At 41.3% G+C, this 22,783-nt stretch overlaps 1 long non-coding RNA gene across 1 annotated transcript in view; it reads right to left on the bottom strand.

The window, feature by feature from the left end:
• The window catches only part of LOC129457676 (uncharacterized), a 63,724-nt gene extending 42,861 nt beyond the window's left edge, over nucleotides 1–20,863 (bottom strand). Inside the window, exons 1-2 of the long non-coding RNA XR_008649348.2 lie at nucleotides 20,784–20,863; nucleotides 4,935–5,057 (exon numbers count right to left, since the gene is read on the bottom strand). This is a non-coding gene — a long non-coding RNA (uncharacterized lncRNA). The remainder of the gene's footprint in view (nucleotides 1–4,934; nucleotides 5,058–20,783) is intronic.
• Nucleotides 20,864–22,783: the final 1,920 nt, after the last annotated feature.

Genomic DNA, 22,783 nt, shown 5'->3' with positions numbered 1-22,783 from the left:
CCCTAGAAGATGTCTTATTTGCCCCTTATGCCCAAACTGGAAGCCAAAATAAGAACGAGTGGGCCCACTGAAATAAATGGGACCCAGCTAAAGACATACTGGTGGACACAGATGGGAGCTGCACAAGAAGACCTGGGATCTCTGTAACTAATGCACCTTTCCCACTTTCCCTGTCCATGAGATCATGTTATTCATCTAAAAGAAAGGCCAAGTGGAGACAAAAGACTGTCAGTAAGTAGAATATTGTGAACCTTTCTGGCTTTTAAAAAGAAACCACAGAGCTAGCTGGATTGAAGGAGCAAGCCTCAAAGCCGTGGGAAAGAGTACAACACATTTTATGAGGACCTTTCCTTTACAAATTAAATGCCCATCTGTAAATACAGGGTTTGAGGATGAGAGCTTCCGTTCTGCGATGGAGGGACATCCCAGCTTTGGGCTTCCCAACAGTTCCTCCTTTCTTGAGTTCCTGTTTGGCTTGCTTTTGAAAAGGGCAGCAGGAGGACTGTGTCATCAATCATTGGGTCAGAAGGCATAGATTGTGGATTTTCTAAACATGGATCTGAATGGGAGCGATTTATTGGATTTTGGAGTTATGTTTGTTTACTTGGTCTTGGTGTGTATATCGAATCTGGTATCCGGAGGACAAGAATAAGAGGAATCAAATATTTCTGAAGGAAATGGCAAACTGGAATCGGAATTGTCAAACCAATGCTCTCACTAAACTTTGGATCAAAATAACCTATAACAAATTCAATTATGATTTGGAATCCCCTACCCAACGAGAGAAGAATGCTCATTCTGCTTATGATTCAGAGGCTGAATAACTGTGTAATAACTTCAACAAATTATTTCCAGTCAAAAATAAAGTTTGCAATTTAAATATCGCTTATCCAACTTCATGTATACCTATAAAATCTTGCTGAGTTTTAGCTAATCAGCACCCCAGAGATGACCTAGAGTTTAAGATGAGTTTAGAAACTAGCAAATTATCAGGAGATTTGTAGTCTGTGTTTTATTTCTAACTTTAAAAAAAAGCCCAAGAATCAATATTTTTAAAAAATACAATCCCAATAAAACTTTGAAAGTCATATTTTGTGTTAAAGTCTACAATTATAGTTTCCATTTCCTGAGTGCCAGGTACTGTTGAATGAACTGGACTTGAGCATTATGTCATTTCTTACTCACAGAAATACTTTGAGGGAGCAGCTGTTATTATCCTCATCTTAAAGATGAAAATGCTGAAATGCTGAGGTAAAGTGAAGTGACCAGGTCTTAGTAAATAACCACAGGGAAGAAGGACAACCTGGATTTCTCCAACTCTGGATTTGATGATCATTGCAATATCTGCCAGGTTCTTGATTCTGGCTTAGGGTTGAAAAAATAATCATTCTAAGGTCAAGCAGCAAGGAAGATTGATTAAAATTCAAGAGGATATGCACAGAGATAAACATAATTTGTGGTAAAATAAAACAAAACACACATACACACAAACAACCAAAAAAACCCCAAAACGTAACTCTCCAGAAAAGTTTAACTGTTTTCCAAATGCTAGTGAAATGCTGATACCACCTGTGACATGGTTATATAAACAGACCATTGAAAGGGTCTATTTTTATCAGCCCCATTGCAGAATTTGTCTGAATGAAAATGTGTCCATAATCAATAGTAATGATTCCTCTGTGGTTTGGGAATGACCTGTTCTAGGAAAATGAATTTTCTAGATGGTTCTTATCAGTCCATCTAAATGCCAAACCTAATCACTTCTGATAGAAATATTTCTAAAACGTACTTCATATTATTCATGCCTTCTAAAAGAGATTATACTGAGTATTTTCTTTGTCTGATGATTTATCGTCTGCTCTTGTCCTGGCTGTAATATTACTGATAGTCACTCAGAGGCAACTGGGGGTGGCAGCCCAAGACTTATACACTCAATGGCCCCTGTATTGCTACGGTTTTACTTCTTATGTTTGCTTTTTGTTAATTTTCTTCTGTTTTCCTTTATTCCTTGCCCCAGTGTCTCACCTTTCTATTGTTCTCCTGCCTTTTCCACTTGCCTTCCTTTTCTCCCTGCTTCCATTCTTCACTTATCCAAAATGTATGTATTGAGAGCCACAATGACCAGCAAAGAGCTAAGCAGTGGGAATGCGTCAGGGAACAAGATGCAGTCCGTGTTTTTGAACAGTTTTCTGTCTTTTATTATTATTATTATTTTCTGAGACAGGGTCTTGCTCTCTTGCCCAGGCTGGCATGCAGTGGCGTGATCTTGGCTCACTGCCACCTCCGCCTCCCAGGTTCAAGCAATTCTCCTGCCTCAGCCTCCCAAGTAGCTGGGATTACAGGTGCCCACCACCACGCCCAGCTAATTTTTGTATTTTTATTAGAGATGGGGTTTCACCATGTTGGACAGGCTGATCTCAAACTCCTGGCCTTGTGATCCACCCGACTCAGCCTCCCAAAGTGCTGGGATTACAGACATGAGCCACTGCACCTGGCCAAGACAAAAACAGTCACAGCGTTCCTTGGTGGGCTCAAAGCAGCTTGCTGTCTTGAACTCTCAGGCGTCACTCATTCTAGTTCCCTGTGTGTCTCTAGAGTGGGCCTCTGCACGTTCTGATTGGCTGATTTCACCATGCTCCACAGACTTCCACCTAAAATGAGAATAAATAGCCTCTGTGTCCAGGCTTGAGAGACCTATGGGGATTTTATGAGAATCAGTGATTTTAAATGATTTTTAGCATCTGTCACAACTTACTATTTAAACAGTGCTATGTGGTGAAAAGAACTCAGATGTATACGCTGCCATTTACAGGCTCCATGACCTCAGCCAAGTCACTCCACTTTTTCAAGCCTTGATATTATCATCTGCCCACCGAGAATGCAGTGAGGGTTCAATGCTAAAATATACTTCAATTTCAAACCCACTGCCGGGCATGATATTAATAGTATTTACAATTTTTACTGTTTTAGAGGAGAAAGACTTTTTATTTTCTTTTTGGAAAATGAGATTTTTAAAGAATTTTTTTGTTCTATTTTTATTTTTTGACTGATGACAGAAGCAACATATGTCTCATTGTGGAAAATTTGGAAGTCACAGACTGAAAAAAAGTACGGTGAAATATTTTCTTTTGACATTTTTCTATACATACCTATATTTTCCCACATAAACAAGATATACTATCTAGTCAACTGCATTTCCTAAATTTTCTATAAACTAACTTTCAATACATGTTTGGCCAAATATATAAATCTTTTCCATTGTCAATTGTGTGTTGGTAAACATTCTCAAAAAAGCCCTGATTTCCAACATTTACCAATTAATGTGGTATAAATACTCCTTTTATGACTGATTTCTGGTTATATTCTTAGTAGAGACGGGATTTCACCATGTTGGCCAGGCTGGTCTCTAACTCCTGACCTCAAGTAGTCCACCCAACTCCATCTCCCAAAGAGCTGGGATTACAGGCATGAGCCACCACACCCAGCTTGGGGCCACTTGCTCTTCAGTTTCAGTTCCATAAGCAGGTATTAAAATTTCTGAATAATTATGAAAATCAATATAAGTATAATATTACTGACTGTGAGTACTCTCTACATTCTCTATACATGAATATATATATGAGATGAGGTCTTAACTTCATTTTTTTTTCTATTAGCTAATATTATTCTAGTACTATGTATGGAACATTTTCCTTTCTTTTTCTTTTTTTTTTGTTTGATTTTGATATGGTTGCTGCTTTTACTATATATTGCATGCTAGTATTTATTAGAATCTGTTTGTAGAATATTCTACTTTTTCATATCTCTCTCTGTTCTCCTGCCAATCCCAGATTATCTAAATTATTTTGGCCTTATCATCTACTAAGCTTGTTGAAGACATTGGTTATGTGTTTTTATCAAAGCACTCACTTGGGCCAACAGACATGCCTTCTATATGGTAGATTCTCAGAAAATGTGTGTTCTTGGTATATTTTACTTCCTGGAAACATTAGTCCTTCAGAGGACCTTGATGTTTTAAGGGATGTACCAAGTACTCATTGAACCCAAATATTTAGTAACAATTCTATAGAATTTGGGCCCTCAAAGTAATATTTGGATGTCTGTATTCATTATCTAGTGCTGTGCAACAAGCCACCCTAAAACTGAGGTTTGGAATAACTAAGATTTCTCGATTCCCATTACTCTTTTCACTTGCTTGGAGGGTTCCTCTGCTTGTTTCAGCTGGGCTCACTCCTGAGTCTGCATGGAGCTGGAGGATCAGCTACAATGGTTGGGCCTCTCTCTCCATACTATCTTTCATCCTCAAGAAGGATAGACCTGGCTGTCTTAGGTGGTGACAGAAACATTTCAAGAAGGCAATTCCATAGAGATTGCTTGTCAAGCCTCTGCTTGCAGCATATTTGTTGATGTCTCATTGGCTAAGACACGTCACATGGCCAAGCCCAGTGTTCTTATGAGAGGAGATAACACAAGGTGGTAGAACATGGGGGATGTGATTCATTTTGAGAGGGAGGGATGTGATTCACTGGGGGAGGAAAACATTAGCATATTGGTCTATAGCAATGTTTCTTTCTCTTTTTTTCATCCAATCTGGTCACACAGTTGGCCTCCATGTAAATGGAATAATAAACAATGGCTTATCTAGAGCATCTAATGATAGAAACAAAAGTATATTTTTAGGCAGATCATCACTTCTTATATTCTTGGCACACATGATTTTATGTACATGTGTTATTTATACACCAGTCAAGGAGAACTAGAGGCTCCTTGCAATGAAAAGCAGATTCACGGTTAAGCATTAGAAATGCTCAAAAGCCTTGAAGGCTAAAGCTAACTTTTTTGTTTTAATTGAATATTCAATTTAACCTTGAGCTTCCTAGGAATCAAGGCAAAAAGGGAGAAACATGATAGGTTGTGTGCTCTTTATTACTTACTGAGGGAAAGCACACTGCTTTTAGGAGTGATCTTCTTTTTCTTGGCTCTCTTCATAGAGTGGCATAGAGGGCTGTGTATTCTTCAAAGCCTCACTGAGAGTAGAGAAGCATTTTTCATACATCCTGTAATAAAAACCAAAGGCATAACATCAAAATGAGACTCAGTGGAGATGTTTTTGACACCAGATAAACTATGTGATGAAGGAATGCAGATTTCTTGTCATTAATACTACAGATAGAGAACTTTGAACTTTGAATACCAAAGATTATCAATGCAACCTTAGACCACAGGGACTAACCTTTGAATACCTAAAGTTATGAGTGCAACACTAGACCACATGAACACTGTCAGAGATACTTGGGGCCACTGGTTTTTGTTTTGTTTTGTTTTTTTGAGACGGAGCCTCATTCTGTCACCCAAGCTGGAGTGCAGTGGCATGATCTCAGCATCGCAACCTCTGCCCCCTGGGTTTAAGCAATTCTCCTGCCACAGCCTCCCGAGTAGCTGGGATTACAGGTGCCTGCCACCATGCCCAGCTAATTTTTGTATTTTCAGTAGAGATGGGGTTTCACCATGTTGGCCAGGCTGGTCTCTAACTCCTGACCTCAAGTGATCCATCCTCCTTGGTCTCCCAAAGAGCTGGGATTACAGGCATGAGCCACCACACCCAGCTTGGGGCCACTTGTTCTTCAAACACATCATACACTCTCCACCACCACAGAATGACCCCTCATCAGAATCCCTCCCTGACCACGCAATCAAATTAGTGACTTTCCCAATGTCCCCCATCAATATTCATATAAATATTCATTTACCCTGCTATATTTTCTTAATGGCTGATGTCACCACTCAGCAATTGCAAGATCAACTGAATATTGCACTGTTGAAAACAGTGCAACATCAATGTTTTACAGTGACCCTTCTCTGATTGGAGACTTAACGTCAATTTTGTTGGAGTTATGATCAATCATTTTTATGAAGGTATTAGATACGTAAAATTTAAGACAATGTGAAAGTGGGTCCAAAGTTCTTTTTCATAGAGTAGCTACTGCCTGTGCAGATGGGATCTGCTGTGAGGATAAGTACAAGCAGTGAAGGCGGTCAGAGAGAGCTGTGTTTCAGTGTCACTTGGATGCCAATCTTAGCTCTGTCACTCACTGGCTCTGTGGCTTTTGGTGACTTCTGGCCTCAATTTTCTCAGAGGTGAAATGGGGATAATGATTGTGCCCATTTAGAAGATGGTTTTGAAGATTCAGTAACTTAACTTGTGGAAGGTGCACACATTGCAAATTGTTTCTTTCTTGCTGTAATTCTGAAAGAGGCAGGAGTTGACAAAAAAGCGATCGAGCTGTTTTTTTCTGAAGGCAATTTATTGGACTACCACAGGGATGTTTATTTTCTTAACTAGAGGTCATGAGACACGAAGGCCACTAATGAGTGAAATTGGTGGCTGGGAAAGTCCAGGGCTTTCCTCACTTCTTCCAAGTTCTTTTTAGACTGAAAAAAAAAAAAAAAAAAAAAAGGAAAACAAACAAAAAACAAAAAAATGGTTCCCTGTAAATTTTATGACTGCAGTGTCAAAAGTCTTCTATCCAAATCGCAGTAAATATTCTAATGAAGTCTGGAAAGAAAGCCATTTGTAATGGCTCGGGGCAGAGTATTAAGATGGCCTGTTTCTAGTTAGCTGGTCATTAGAGAGATCTAACATGCATGGGAAATGGTTTCCTGTTCTAAGTGCTTTAAAACCAAGTTTTAGGAAACCCCGTTTCCTGCCGGCTCATTTGGAGACAACAGTGTGCCAACCGGTCAGACTTTTCAGATGGCCAAGTGCTCACCTTCTCAGCTACAATTCAGTTTCGCTGCAGCAGCCTCTACCAGGGAGAGTGGGCTTTGCATCTCAGGGGTCCTGGCAGGGAGTAGATAGCTCCACAGAGCGAGGACATCTGGATAGGGCACGACTGAAGGCTGTCTTTTGCCTCTGTTGTAAATGCACTGGGATTGAGTGATTCACGGGATGAATCAAAACCTACAGAAGAATCTTCCAGCCATCAGCCTAGATACATCTATCTAGAAGCAGACTGAGGGGGATGGTGAGAAAATGGTGGATAAACTCCCTGGTTTGGGAGGGACAGGGCAGCTGATGGGAGAGGAAATTCTTTTGGCTACCTGATGTGCTGTGCATTAAAATGGGATTTTCCAAAACAAGGAAGTCCCAGAGACTTCAATTAGGATGTAGATGAAAGTATTTGCTAATCAAATCCATTCGTTTTCTTTGGTGTGTGAGGTAAGGACCAATACTGTACTTGGAAGCAGGAAATTGATGGATCCAGGAAGACTGCACATTTCCTCACCTTCAGAAGATACCCCCTCTAACAGCTGCCCAAATCAAAGAGGAAAATCCTTAGTCCCAAATTTTTCATTGCAGCCTCACCCAGTAAAGGGCCCACCTCCAGGCATACTACTATTCTCTGAGAGGGCACAGCCCTCAGAAGCACTTTACAGACACTTTCAAAACTAATTGTGAGGGCAATGCAATGAGAAAGTACTTTTATTATTCTTTATGGTAAATTACATTTGAGGGCCCAATTCTTCACTGCTCACTTCATCCACATTTTTGCCATAGCCTCATTTTGGGCAGAACTTCCTTTCATATCTCTTGACTTTACTTTAGCTTTTGGCCAGCAACACATAATTAAAAGTACACAGTGCCAGTTCTGAGCCGTGGCCTTCAAAGACCACATTTCTTCCTGCCTTTTTGCAGCTCTGCTCTCACCTTGAGAAGAACCAGCTAGTCTGCTGGTTCCAGGAGGATGATGAGAGACATATATAGCAGAGTCACCACTACTAACCCACAGACTGCAGTGAGAAGCAAAGCCTCCGCAGCCAATCCTCAGATGCATGAGAATAAATAACTGCTGTTTTAAGGCTCTGAGTTTTGGGGTGGTGTGTTACAGTACAATAGCTAACTGATACATCCTCATTTTACAAATAAAGACTTGGAGATCTTTGTAATGGTTTTCCCAAAGCACAGAACTGTTAGCTGGCTGAATCAAGATTCAAACCTAAGCTGAGTGCCTGTAATCCCAGCACTTTGGGAGTCCAAGGCAGAAGGATTGATTGAGGCCAAGAGTTCAAGACCAGCCTGGGCAACATAGTGAGACCCCCATCTCTACAAAAAAAATTAAAAAAATTACCTAGGTATGGTGACTTATGCCTGTGGTTCTAGCTACTCAGGAGGCTGAGGTGGCAGAATTGCTTGAACCCAGGAGTTCAAGGTTGCAGTGATGTATAATCATGCCACTCCATCCTGGGCAACAGAATAAAATCTCATCTTCTGTTTTTTTGAGACGGAGTCTTGCTCTGTCGCCCAGGCTGGAGTGCAGTGGCGCCACCTCGGCTCACTGCAAGCTCCACCTCCCAGGTTCACGCAGTTCTCCTGCCTCAGCCTCCCAAGTAGCTGGGACTACAGGTACCTGCCACCATGCCCGGCTAATTTCTTTTTCTTTTTCTTTTTAGTAGAGACAGGGTTTCACCGTGTTAGCCAGGATAGTCTCAATCTCCTGACCTCATGATTCACTTGCCTCGGCTTCCCAAAGTGCTGGGGTTACAGGCGTGAGCCACCGTGCCTGGCCTCTTTTTTTTTTTTTTTTGAAATTAAAACCTAGAGACATTCTTAACCATTACATTAAACTGCCCTTGCAAGTCTTACTGATGAGCTAGAAATTCCCTGGAAGTTTTTAAGAATTTGACTTTTCTTCCTTTCTTTCTTTTTCAGATAGAGTCCATTGTCATCCTTTTGACTGGGACAAATAAAGGGCAGAATTGATTTTTCAGCCAGGTATTTACTCCTTATCAGTTGGAACAGGCAGGATGAGGAACAGAGCCCTAGAGACCTCATCTCATCCACTGTCTTTTGACCTAACTGCAGAGCTTGTCACCACTCCACATGTCATCTTATTTCTGCCAGGCCTTGGCCTTATTTCCTACCCTTCTTTTCCACCTAAGTTGATTTCTAGTGATAGATATTTGCATTTTAACAAGGGAAACATGATAGAATTTCAGATAAGTTGCTAGGCAGTTGGGATTAAATGTTTGGTGTGCCTAACACAGCTCAAATCTCAATCCACAGGTACTGTTTGTTAGGCAGGTCCTGGTGGAATGATAAAAATAGCATCACAGATTAACAAAGCTTGGGCTGAGAGGTCAGGACACCTACACACCAGGCCCATTTTTGCCACTAACTCCCTGTGTGAACTCAAAAGTCTCCCTGTCTGATACAGTCTGGCTCTGTGTCCCTATCCAAATCTCTTGTTGAATTGCAATCTTCAATGTTGGATGAAGGGCTTTGTGGGAGGTGATTGGATCATGGGGGTGGACTTCCTCCTTGCTGTTCTTGTGATAGTGAGTGAGTTCTCACGAGATTTGGTTGTTTAACAGTGTGTAGCACCTCCCCCTTCACTTGCTGTCTCCTGCTCCACCATGTAGGATGTGCCTGCTTCCTCCTCCCCTCCATGATGATTGTAAGTTTCCTGAGGCTGCCCCAGCCATGCTTCCTGTGCAGCTTGCAGAACTGTGAGTCAATTAAACCTCCTTTCTTCATAAATTATCCAGTCTCAGGTAGTTCCTTATAGTAGTGCGACCACAGACTAAGACACTATCTCTCTGTGGACCTTAATTTCCCCAGTAGTCACAGGAATGGTTGTCAAGAGGGCATAATCTTTTCTATTTCTTCCAACTTTATCATGCTCTCACTCTCTGCCACCAACCACAAGGGCCCAGAAGATCCAGGCAGTCCCACAAATACTGAGCTGGAGTCAAGTTTCCCCCTATTTAGATGATCAGACCTGAACCTGTTATTTTCATGATGTACTCTGAACAACCCAAGATTTCATGTCACTGGGTATAGCATAGATAAAATTTGGAAAAGAAGAGGTTTCTAGGAAGTACAATAACATTCCCCATTATTTATTTTTTAAATCTTATTTAAATAAAGATTGTGCATTTAAAGTTGTATTTGATTGAACAACGGTCCTTTTTTTTAAAATTTTCCCTGACAAAAGCTATGAATTATTAATTTCTGTCATTGTATTCACTGAACAAACGTAATTGCAAGTAAATGTCTAAAGTTAATGAAAAAAATTAAGAAAAAAGGATTTCTTTATAAGAATTAATAAAACATTTCCACAAACCTCTTTGAAATCATGATTATGAAGGCTTACAATGCTTATTTGAAGCTGCATACCCAGAGCAAAGAGGCTTGAGCTCTGCTCTTTCTGCGGCATGAAGGATGAAAACATTCTATTACGATTGTACCAGCTGTGGAAATCAACACACACAGGGATCCTAACCTTAACCCTCCCATTATGTCCATTCTGTTGTAACTGTTTTTCATTCTTTCAGAGCCACCTTTCATTTATGGGAGGTCACAAGAGCTCTCCCTCTTGTACTTTGGCTGCTGTTGTAACCCTTTAATATTGTTATATTCACATACCACAACAAAAAGTGATGCTTTCATTTCCAAAAGAGAGAAATGAAAGAAAAGAAGTGAAAGAAAGATGAGAAATTAAAAACAAAGGTGTATGGAAACATACAGGGATTGGATCTCTGAATTAAGCTGGCATTTAGCCTCAAAGTAGAGAACTGAAATAATTTCATGTCTCACCCCTCAAGCATCCTATAAGTCCTTACCAACACCTGGATAAAACCAGAACTAATCTTCCAACTCCATCTAGTTCCCAACTCAGTTGAGGAGCTCACCTTTCCTTCCTAACCCCATTCCCCACTTCATTTACTCCTATTCTGTTAGTACAGTAGTAAAAACTGCAAATCCAATACAGGGATACCTGGGTTCTGATTCAAGTTCTGTCCCATTTCTTTGTGTCCTGGGGCACAGGCAAGTCCCTGCTCCCACTCAGCGCCCCATGTAAAAGCAGAGACAATACTTGCCTTGCCTCCCTCATAGGATAGGTGTGAGTGCTGAGGAAAATTAAACCCACTGTCAATGAGACATAAATGTAAAAAAAATTTTTGTTTTTCTTATTTCAATTCCTTTAGTCTCTGAGGAAATCCCAGAAGCCTCTCAGCAGTGCAGCACCGTAGTTTTTATATCAAAATGGAAGCTGGAAGCCAGTTGTCCTTCCTGGGATCAGAGCTACTCCACATTTTCCAGCACCTTCTGCAGGTAAAATGGAGCCATGTGACCGAGTCTGGCTAATTATCCATTAAACCTCCCATGAAGTTCTCCTGGCTTGTCTCTCTCTTTTTCATTTCCTAGGAGGATGCAGAGTATGTGGTAGAGTACTCCAAGTCTTTGCAGATTACAACGCCACCAGTTGTACTAACACCGGGTATTTGAATCACCATGTAGAAATGCACCTTCTGAACATCCAGTAGGTCTATGATATAAGCAACAGATAGACCCTTACTGTGTTAAGCCACTGAAATTTGGGGCTGTTTGTTACATCAGCTAGTGTAATTTATTCTTGCTAATTCACCAGAGTAGACCTATGAGAAACTTGAGTGCAAATCTACAGTCAATGCATGTTAAAACTAAGTGAGTCATTTTTTTTCTGGGGCTATTTCAAAACCATTTTTCTAGGATAATTGGCTCCCAACTTGTACAATATAAAGAGAGGTTTATGTTGGGAAAACTCTGTCCTTGTGGGGTAACTGCTGTCATAGGCAGATTTAGCAAGGATTTCTTGATAGAAAACTACCAGGGTGCCATGTCCTTGGTCACCTCCTGTAGCCAGCACAACCATATTGCCACCAAGAGATGCTTGTGTGGGGTGAGAGCCTGTGTGCGGTTTATGATTCTGAGGTTTGCAATGCAGGATCTTTGCTTTTCTCTCTAGTATTGCCAAAGAAATATCAATGACCAAATAGGGGCAAAAGAGAATCATATTTTGAGTGCTCTCTCATTCTCTCTCTCTCTCCCCACCCCTGCCTCCCCTACCCCATGCATCCGCCTCCCAGATCTAAAGACTTTTGGAACATAAAAAAGAGATTAAGTGGAAAGGCATATTCCTATAATTTACCCAAATGTGCGCATTTCAATCTATGGATAACAGCGGCTCCAAATTACCCCCAGACCAACACACTATCCTTATTTAAGGGATCCTCTTAACTCTTACCCTGAAGTCTCCATAAATCTGCCTGATATATAGATGTCAGGCATTTTCTGGCAGTTGAAACATGAAACATGACATCAGCTGGGGATTAAGTTACAACTCATAAAGACCATGTTTATTTGCTGGTTCTGTTTAAAAATTTTTCCACTATCATTTTACTCAAATGGCCTCCTATTTTATGAGAAATAAAGTTAGAACTAATGAAGGAAGGTCTTTCTGAGCTCAGCTGGACATACAGGCTGTGGCTGTCTTTGTTGTAACCAAATATTTAAATTATTTAGAGCCAATTGTAACCTAATGTGTTGATGAAATGGCACCACATGCTAATACAGAGACTTCAGACACAAAAATGAGAAGAGGAATCTGAGAACTAAAGAGGGAGAGATGTTAAAAATTAGAAGAAGGCCAAGTTCAGGGAAGCAGCCAGGCCGAGGACCTGTGATGCTCCCCCATCAGCAGCCCTTGAATCTCAAAGGGATCTCTGAGCCATGAAGGAGCACTCCAGGCACGTGGACAGAGAGAGGGCCCCCTACTCCATACCTCTGTCCGTTGCCCAGCAGGGGATATTAGAGTCACTGACTAGGGGCTCTATTTTCAAACAGCAGCAGTTGATATGAGAAGAAATGCCTCTTGTTTAAAGGCTCTGGGAGACAGGAACAGCTATGATATAAACTAAGTTTTTATAATTAGAAAATCTGGAATAATTTATATCTTGCGACCCACCCTCTCTCAACAGCCACCCCTCCAAACCAACAAACAAACTCAGAATATGAATTGAATATTCAGAGTATGAACATGAGGGAACCTTGTGTCTCAAGTGTTTAACTCAAAGTAGATGCTCAGTAAAATTTGTTGAATTAAATTCTACTCATCCAATGAATCTGGTCATGCATACAATGAGGTAGATGCCTGAATCATTTTATTTTAGTAGTGTTGGGAAGCCCCTATCCTCTTTCCCTGCAAATTTCCTTCCAGAAAGTATGCCATTACTATTTTAAAAAAATTATGCCTGGCATTGTATTTTAGTAGCAATGGAAATTTCCCTTCCTGAGAATATGCTTTCCATAAATTTTACCACAATCGTTCTCTTCTTTCATTCTTTTTTTTCTTTCGTATGCTTTTTGCTTTATTTGAAGTGTCTGCTGCAGTAAAAAAAAAAAAAAAAAAAAAAATCCTGTAAGAGATGTTAAAAGGCATTCTTAGCATCCTGTAGTGAATCAAATGGATTTTCTCTCTGGTTGGATCGATGGAGCATCCTGCTAGCCCTAGGGGCCTGATCCGATAGTGGGGCCAAGTTTCAAGAGGGAAAATGAGCACTAACTTCAGGTTTGTCTCAGTAGTAGAATGCCTCATGCTGCCTGAGCCACTGGAGAACAGGTTTTCCAAGGAGGATATTTCCCACTTGTCATGGAAAACCATCTCTAATATTGGAAGAAATTCCACATGTTACCAGTACGGTATTGTCTCAGCCTTGATTTGGGAGTCTAGCTCAGGGATCAGCAAACTATGGCCTAGAGGCCAAATCTGTCTGACTTTATAAGATCCATGAGCTAAGAATAATTTCGACATTTTTAAGTGATTAGAAAAAAAGTCAAAAACGGAACAGTATTTTGCGATATGTGAGAATTATAAGAAATTCAAATTCAGTGTCCATGAATAAAAATTGGCTGAGAAATCAGCCATGCTCATTCATTTATATGTTTCCTACAGTCACTTTGCAGACCCAGCGACAGACTTGAAGGGATGTCAGACAGACCCTGCAGTCTGTAAAGCCTGGAATATTCACTACCTGATCCTTTGACAGAAAGTTTGCCAATCCCTGTTGTTATTGGGCATTTCATGGCTTAGACAATATGGTAGCTGTGGCGGTCTTATTTTCTAAACTTTATTTATTGGTGACATCTTTTTAAGCAAATCTCATTCGCCAGGCTGGGCAATTTTGTGTCTGTGCTTGGTAAAATGGTACAATACACGTAACATAACGTTTACTATTTTAAGCATTTTTAAGTGTAAAATTCAGCCGGGCGCGGTGGCTCACGCTTGTAATCCCAGCACTTTGGGAGGCCGAGGCGGGCGGATCACGAGGTCAGGAGATGGAGACCATGGTGAAACCCCGTCTCTACTAAAAACACAAAAAATTAGCCGGGCGTGATGGCGGGCGCCTGTAGTCCCAGCTACTCGCAGAGGCTGAGGCAGGAGAATGGCGTGAACCCGGGAGGCGGAGCTTGCAGTGAGCCGAGATTGCGCCACTGCACTCCAGCCTGGGAGACAGAGTGAGACTGCGTCTCAAAAAAAAAAAAAAAAAAAAAAGTGTAAAATTCAGTGGCAGTAAGTACATTTACAAAGTTGTGCAATCATCACCGTTATCCATTTCCAGAACATTATTATCATCCCTAACAGAAATTCTGCACCCATTAAACAATAACTCCCTATGCACTTGCCCTCGGCCCCTGATAACTTCCATTCTGCTTTCCATCTCTATGAATTTGCCTGTTCTGGATGCATCAGACCAATAGGATCATACATGTGGCCTTTTGTGTTGGCTTCTTTCACTTAGCACCATGTTTTCAAGATTCATTCATGTTGTAGCTGGATGAGGACTGTATCCTTTTTCAAGACTGAACACTATTCCATTATGTTTCTGTATCATTGGGTATATGTACACCACTGGGTATTCATTTTTAGCCAAACTTGCATTATGTGGGATATGATTCTTCAGGTTCACTCAACTACACGGTATCCATGTGACAGCCACAGGCCAAGGCCTTTGTGCTTAGAGAGAAGTTAAGGGCAGGGAAGAAGGCCTCTGGTTCTGGACATATGCACTTTCATCCACCTTTGGATAAAATCAAGTGGTCCAAGCAATTTTTGGCTCATACACTTACATCTGTGTATGTTTGTAATGTCTTAGGGAGTGTATTAGCCCATTATCACACTGCTATAAAGAACTACCTGAGACTGGGAAATTTATGAAGAAAAGAGGTTTAATTGACCCACAGCTCTGCATGGCTGGGGAGGCCTCAGGATATTTACAATCATGGCAGAAGGCAAAGGGGAAGCAAGGCACATCTTACCATGGCAGAGTAAGAGAAAGAGAGAGAGAGAGCAAAGCGGGAAGTGACACACTTTCAAACCATCGGATCTCGTGAGAATCACTTACTATCACGAGAACAGCAAGGGGGAAATCCGCCCCCATGATCCAATCACCTCCCACCAAGCCCCTCCTCTGACACACAAGGATTACAACTTGACATGAGATTTGAGTGGGGGCACAGAGCTAAACCATATCAGGGAGAAAGCAGGTAATGGAACTTTTTAAGCATTTTCCTAAGTTTACAGAAAATCTAGAAATCTTCGAGATAAAAGCTTTCTTCACAGAGAAATATCTATAAGACATTTCAAATAGAGATGACTCCATCAATTTCCTCCACCTAAGCTCTTTGAGGGTATGTAAGAAAATATATTCCTCTGCATCGGTAGTGACTATATATACATTGGATATATGTTATCAAATTGTAGTACTGTGATTAAAGTAATCTAAACTAGAAAAGTGTTAACCAAAAACAACGTTCTTTAAACAGTGTTTATTTAGTACATTAGTCCCCATGCTAGGCACAGAAAATATGGATATGGACATGATATATTTCTTTTTTTTTTTTTTTTTTGAGACAGAGTCTTGCTCTGTCACCCAGGCTGGAGTGCAGTGGCATGATCTCCGCTCACTGCAAGCTCTGCCCCCCGGGTTCACGCCATTCTCCTGCCTCAGCCTCTGGAGTAGCTGGGACTACAGGTGCCTGCCAACATGCCCAGCTAATTTTTTATATTTTTAGTAGAGACGGGGTTTCACTGTGTTAGCCAGGATGGTCTCGATCTCCTGACCTCGTGATCCGCCCGCCTCGGCCTCCCAAAGTGCTGGGATTAAAGGCGTGAGCCACTGTGCCTGGCCTGGACATGGTATATTTCATGACATCAAGAAACATTAATTCTTGTGCCTCAGTTTCCAAACTGTGCACCAGGGCACCCAGTATGCTGCAGTGAATTCACATGGGAACTGTCCGACTTTTTAAATTTTTGAGGAAAACACAGTAACATTTGTCAGACACTGTGCAAACTACTAGCTTGAGGTAGTTTTAACTTCTTTTTAACATTAGATCACAGTGTATTTTTCTGGATGATAGTCTATCTTTAGGCCAGGTGCAGTGGCTTAAGCCTGTAATCCCTGCACTTTGGGAGGCTGAGGTGGGTGGATCACGACGTCCGGAGTTCAAGACTAGCCTGGCCAACATGGTGAAACTCCGTCTCTACTAAAAATACAAAAATTAGCCAGGTGTGGTGGTGGGAGCCTGTAATCTCAGCTACTCAGAAGGCTGAGGCAGAGAATTGCTTGAACCCGGGAGGTAGAGGTTGCTGTGAGCTGAGATCACTCTACCACACTCCAGCCTGGGAGACAGAGCGAGACTCCATCTCAAATAAATAAATAAATAAATAAAATAAGATAGTCTATCTTTGTGAGGCTTGGTTTTCAGAGGCTGTGTTAAAAAGCAAGAACCATATGAAGATCAGTGTGGAACAGGAAATGGTGGTGGCGTCCAATCTGATGTTAAGACTTGACACATCGCAGACATCTCATTAGTAATTCTGAGTATTGGAGAATAAAATAAACGCATTTTTTTTTCTTACAAATGTGTAAGTTTAAAAAATGCCCATTAAGTTTTTTGGACGTTCATGCTTGTTGAGTTGTTTGGCCCTGACTAGTTACTAAAGGGAACTGATGGGTAATTCTTTTGAACTAGGAGCACTATGAAGAAATTACTGAGCCACTAAGGGCACTACGAATTGAGAAAGTTGTTGAACTTCTGATCTTGTGAATCAAGCATGCTACTCATGTTGAATATGAATGCTTTTTAAATAAACAAAAGCAAAAGACAAAGGCTATATGGTATGTAAACAATGCAGCAACCAGCAATGTCACTGCTGTTATAATTCAAGGGTAATCAATGTGATGCCATCGACATTAATGACACAGAGTCAATATGCACAAACTTTTAATATAAACCTAATTATGAGCATCTCTTTGCATAAAACTGAAAATATTGAAAATGTTGACTTTGGGGAGGTACCCTTGGATCAAAACTCCTGAAGAAGTCAATAATCTATTATGATTTTCATTTTGCAGAAGTAGTGCTATTATTTCAAAAGGTCTCAAAAATCAATATGGCATTCAGTATATCTGTGTAATAATGACATCCTAATTAAAAATCCCAATCTGAGTAGTACAAAGGATGATGTTTAATCTCTAATCAATGAACACCAAGTCCAGAAGTTATAGATGCAATCACCCTTTTTAATGAACTTCACTAGTTTTCTCAGATTTGACCTGCTTTTCTCTTTGCAGTTTTGGAAGCCTTTTCTGTTTGAGAACATATCTGAGGAAGTGGAGACAATTTGGTGCAACAAGCACATAAATTAAAGCCAGTAACATCAAAGGAAAATACCCTCAGAGTTATGCGGGTTTCTTTTTAATTGGAATTTATAATTGCTCCTAATTATAGGACATACTTTAAATGTTACTTTGAGAGGCTGAGGGAGGGGGTGGAGCCCTGTCCACTCTAGCCTCATGAGCTATAACCTTGACGTTTTAATTAGATATTATTTTGAAATATGTAAAAGGGATTTACATACTCGGTGAAACATATCATTGATTGTGCAATTTGCCCAAGAAGACAAAATGATACACAGTTTTAAAAATAATCAACTTCACAAAGGAACGGTAGAAATTCTTAAGAGGGGTGAAAGCAACAAAATATGTCAGCATTGTATACACATTCAGGTTTTCTAGTTGCCTCTGGGCAAAATTTCTTCTTCATAGCAAGCCTGTGTAGTTGGCAGCATACAAACAAAGGGAAGTGGGTCCAGTTGATTTATGGGCCACACACACCCATCCTGTAGATAAAAAGAGAGGTCAGGAGAGAGTCGGGAATCTTCTCTTTGAAGACAATTTCTGATGCCATATTACTTGACTATAGGAGGATTATTAAAACAAATCCTTAAGTCTCTCTCTCTCATGAGATGCCTTGCTTTTTTATGCTTCAATAAATTAACGATTTGGGACAAAAGTAGTAGGAGAGATGCGACAAGACCATCTTTCAAACTTTGCCATCATAGGTTAACTAGGGGTCTGATGACATGGAATTTATTGCCGATATCCAGCAGTTGGGGAAACATACTTATAGAATTTATGGAATTCTTCCAGGAGGGAAGAGATAGAATGGAGAGCCTCATTGTTCTTCACCCAAATTAAACATTATTGTAATCTTTCAGAATAATGGGCTCTATTCCAAACCCAAAAATAGGGAGGAAGAAGGAGTGTCCTAAATTAACTTTCGAAGAGGTTTGAAACAGAAGGCTGGTGGTGAAAGGGGAGCTTTGCCATACGTGAGGCTCTGGGTGCCAGACCCTACCCCACCATCCTGGGCGTTGTACCTTGGAGACTTTGTAGGAACAAAGATACCTACTTTGAGTGTGGGTTCTCTGGCAGAATTTGGAAGGAATGCCCTGATTGTTGGGCTCCACTGTCCATTGAAGGACTTACCACCAAGGTCAGGATCTGAACTAGAGGATGTGGTGGCCATTGGAATGCACAGCTTGCCCAGAGCCCCTCATCTCAGCAGGCACCCTGGGCTTCAGCCATGGCTGCACCAGAGAGGGGAAATGTTATCCATCCCGTGTCATGTCTAGGGCCCCAGTGAGGGGCACTCACATCATTGCCTCCTCCATCCCCAAGAGGATTCCCCTTAGCTATGTCACAGCATAGAGAGAGGTCAGGACTAGGAAATTCTTATGGTGTTCATGGGCGGGGTGATGCCAGAGAAGAGAAGAGTAAGCAGGAAATGGGATGGAATTGCTTCAAGGAGATGTGACCACATTCCTTTGACTCCACCTAAGCAAAGCAGATCAACCCCATTAATATAAAATCCCGAACCTGAAACTCTGAGTAGTTGGAGAGCTGGTGGAGTGGGAGAAGACTGAAGACTGCCTGTCGGGACACCACCTTATTCTCTACACTGGTTTGCCACTCACAACCCTTTGACAGGGAGGCATTACCTTGTTAGAGGAAGAGAGATGCAAGAAGACTCTCCCGGACTGTTGGCCGCTGACCCTTGGCATGACAGTAACCAGAATGCTTTCCCACTTCCTGCCTTCAACTGCTCCTGCTATGCTACCCCACACTCTGCCGCAGGACACTCACTCATCACCACCAAGAGCTGCCGATGGATTGCTCCATGCCCTCCAGCACTGGGTACTCACTCTTTGTCACACACTGCTTTCTGGACTTGCCCTACAAAGCAAGATAATGCTCCCGCGGAGAGGAGAAAGAGCTCAAAGTGATTGTTGTAAGGCACTGCAGAGGAAGCCTCCTACTGACTCCTCCATTCTCATGTTTATAGACCACCTTCTGGTCTCACATATGGCCATTTCTTTCCATTGAGGACAGAGACACTGGGAAAACACTCCTGGAGAAACTGCAGAGTAGGGGCACATCCCATAAAAATCTACCTTGTGTCCAGGATGGGACTGTATTTCCTCCACATGCCTCAACCTAATTTCCTGTGGATTTCAGATCATCTTTTATTTCCAATTATGCTGCTGTTCACATTATTGATTTGGAGGATACAAATGTTGAATGACAAGAGAGGGAGAAGAAGGAGGGGGGAGGAGAATTCCATTTTGCCTGGAGGATAAGATACTCGAAATGCCACCCTGCACAGCATCTCTGAAGCGTTCATCAACGTGGCAGAGGCTGGCTCAATTATCTTTGTGTCAGATGATTATCCGAGAGCTTAATTTAATCTCCATTATCCTCCCCCGTCATATTTCAATTAAATCTGCTATCAGAGTGTTAACACATCTTTGAACCTGCTATTTCTTCAGTTAATTTTCCACTAAGAGGTGCTGGAGAGTAACAGATGTCATAATTATGCAATTATTAAGTGTATTTGACACTCGTTCTCTCAGGATTTTGTGGTTAGGGTAGGAGGGTTGGAAAATTAATCTGATGACAATATGCTTCCGTTGTGATCCGTAACACCACTGCAGGCTGGAGGACTGTCCTCCCGCTGTTTCCGAGGCTGTCGCCAAGGAAGATAAAGGATTACCTGATTGTGCATCAGATTCGTTTCACTTTTGTATGTCTGGTAAATTGGATGAGTTCATTAGGCTGAGCAGAAGACCAGAGGCATTTTTTTAAAAATAAAAAAAAACCTTCTTTAAGACTTCAAGAGGTACAACAAGTACATCTCAGGGAATATGGTAAAGTTATCAACTATAGAGTTAATGGCTGTTAATCTTGACTTTGAAATCTTGGATTTTAGTTGGGGAATGAATGCCAAAGAATTGTATGACCTTGGTTAAGTCACATCCTCTCTCTGAGCTTTGGATCTATGAGGAATGAGCAGGCTTGATTCCATAGTCTACTACCTCTCCCAGCTCTACCACCCTCTGGAAATTGTTACAAGCTATCTATTCCCTCTCCTCCCTCAATATAATCTATACCTATAGCTATTTAAATCCTCAAATTTGTTAAATTCGAAGGCTGAAAAGATGTCTCTGTCTATCTTTTGGTCTATAGTACCTACTCATTAAGACCAAAAGCTCATCAGGTCTTCAAAGCCTGGTTTTGACATTTACTAGCTGTGTGATCTTAGACAAATTGCTTACCCCCTCTGAACTTCAGTTTCCTCCTCTATAAAATGACAGTTATGATGAAATCTGTTTCCTAGGATTGTTGAGATGATGAGTTCAGTCCATTTCTATGTGCCTGTCTGGCTCATGGTCAGAAAACGAGTTGGAAATACATAAGGGAAGTTGAAGTGAGGAATGGATAGGCAGACTGCATGATTGTAGATATCCCTGGAAATTTCTTTCTGACATCACATAAGAGTTTCCATAGTACTAAAGAACATGGTTGTGTCTTTGCAGGCTTGAGAGGTCATGCGGGTGGCAGCTTTGTCCTTAAGCACAGAGGGAGGGGACCTTCTCATGCATACTACCTGCTGCTGGGACAGTGGGGCTAGGAACCCAGTTCTCCCTTCTCCTGGTCCAGGGAATTTTCCTCACTGTACTTGGCCTCTTAAACCATGTGAATCAGTTTTATGTGAACTCTGAGTCACCAGTCTGCCAAATCATTCTCAGACCTTTTTCTGCTCTTCATCAAACCTAGAAATTTTCTACCTTATTACTCTTCCAGTGCTACCCATGTGGGGTGAAAGGTAGATAATAGCCACCTACAAGCCAATGGACATGCTTATGGGCTGCCTGGAACTCTTCTTTTAAGGGAAATATTATTTGGAAGCAAAATAGATAAAAATAGGTCAAAATAAAAATGCTCTGATGAAATCAGGATTATGATATTGGTAGCTCAGTGTATGTACTTACACCACTCTGTCTCTGCAGGTTTCTGAGGAAACCTTGGGTCTTGTAGATGACATTTGGAAAACAATCTTTCCATGTCGTAATTTTTGCCTATAGAGAATTGCATTGTATGGATGTAGAAAATCCATTTGACTAATCTCCTTTTGTTGGGCACCTAGGTTGTTTCTGATTTTTCATAAAAAGAGCTGCAAGAAACTGGATATTCCATTTACGAAAAACTCTCTTTCATCGGGACAGGATCCTAGACAGATTTCCTGTCTGAAAGGCATCACTTTCTTTCTCTCAGGGAGGATATTGAGATTGGCCAGAAAGACCTTAGTGTGGATCCCTGTGTTTCTCAGAGCCATGAAATTAAGTAAAATATATTACCGTTCTCTGGCATTTAGGTGTTTGGAGACAGTAGCTCAAGTCAAAGAGGGACTTTATTGTATCAACAATAGTGGATTCCAAGGATGAAAGCTTCAGGTATTGCTGGATCAAGGGGTTAAATGACAGCAACAGGTTTGCTCATGTGCCTCCTGCTCACATACTGGAGGGAGCAGCCAGGATTCTTTCATACATCCAGGGAGGGGAGTTACCAGCAACCAGGTTTGGTAGCTCTTACAGAAAGAGAGTTTTGTTTAGTTTTTAACCTAATACCTTTCCATCAGTCTAGTCTCATAGTCCCCGCCTGCTGGATACTTTTTATTTTCCCCTAAAGATTCAGTCTCCACCTTTCCCATCCTTTTATGAACGGCTTCGGCAGGATCCTTTCTCCTCTGGCTTTTGATTGGACTTGGCCAATGGAAAGCTATCTTCTTTTGCTCGTGCTACCTTGACAAAGTACCACAAACCAAGTGGCTTAAAACAATAGAAACTTACTGTCTCACAGTTCTGGAGGCCAGATGTCCAAGATCAAGGTATCAGCAAGATCATGCTCCCTTTGAAACCTGCAGAGAAGTCCCTCCTCTCCTCTTCCAGCTTTTGGTGTTTCTAGCAATCCTTGGCTTGTAGATGCCTCACATCAGTCTCTGCCTCTGTGGTCACATGGCTGTCCTCTCCCTATGCTTTTGTCTCTGCATCTCTCTTCTTTTCATAAGCACACTCATACTGGATGAAGGGCCTGCTTTACTCCAGCATGACTTTTCTTAACTATTTACATTTGCAGCAACCCTATTTCCACATGAGGGCACATTCTGAGGTCCTGGGGTTTAGAACTTTAGTATAAGGGCCACATTTCAACACATAACAAAAACATTCACAGCAAAAAGAGGGGGAAATGAGGGAGAGATAGGGTATCTATTTCC

The sequence above is a fragment of the Symphalangus syndactylus genome, chromosome 11 (genome assembly GCF_028878055.3).
Source record: "Symphalangus syndactylus isolate Jambi chromosome 11, NHGRI_mSymSyn1-v2.1_pri, whole genome shotgun sequence".
Taxonomy (NCBI): domain Eukaryota; kingdom Metazoa; phylum Chordata; class Mammalia; order Primates; family Hylobatidae; genus Symphalangus; species Symphalangus syndactylus.
This window is presented reverse-complemented; position numbering and strand designations above follow the sequence as displayed.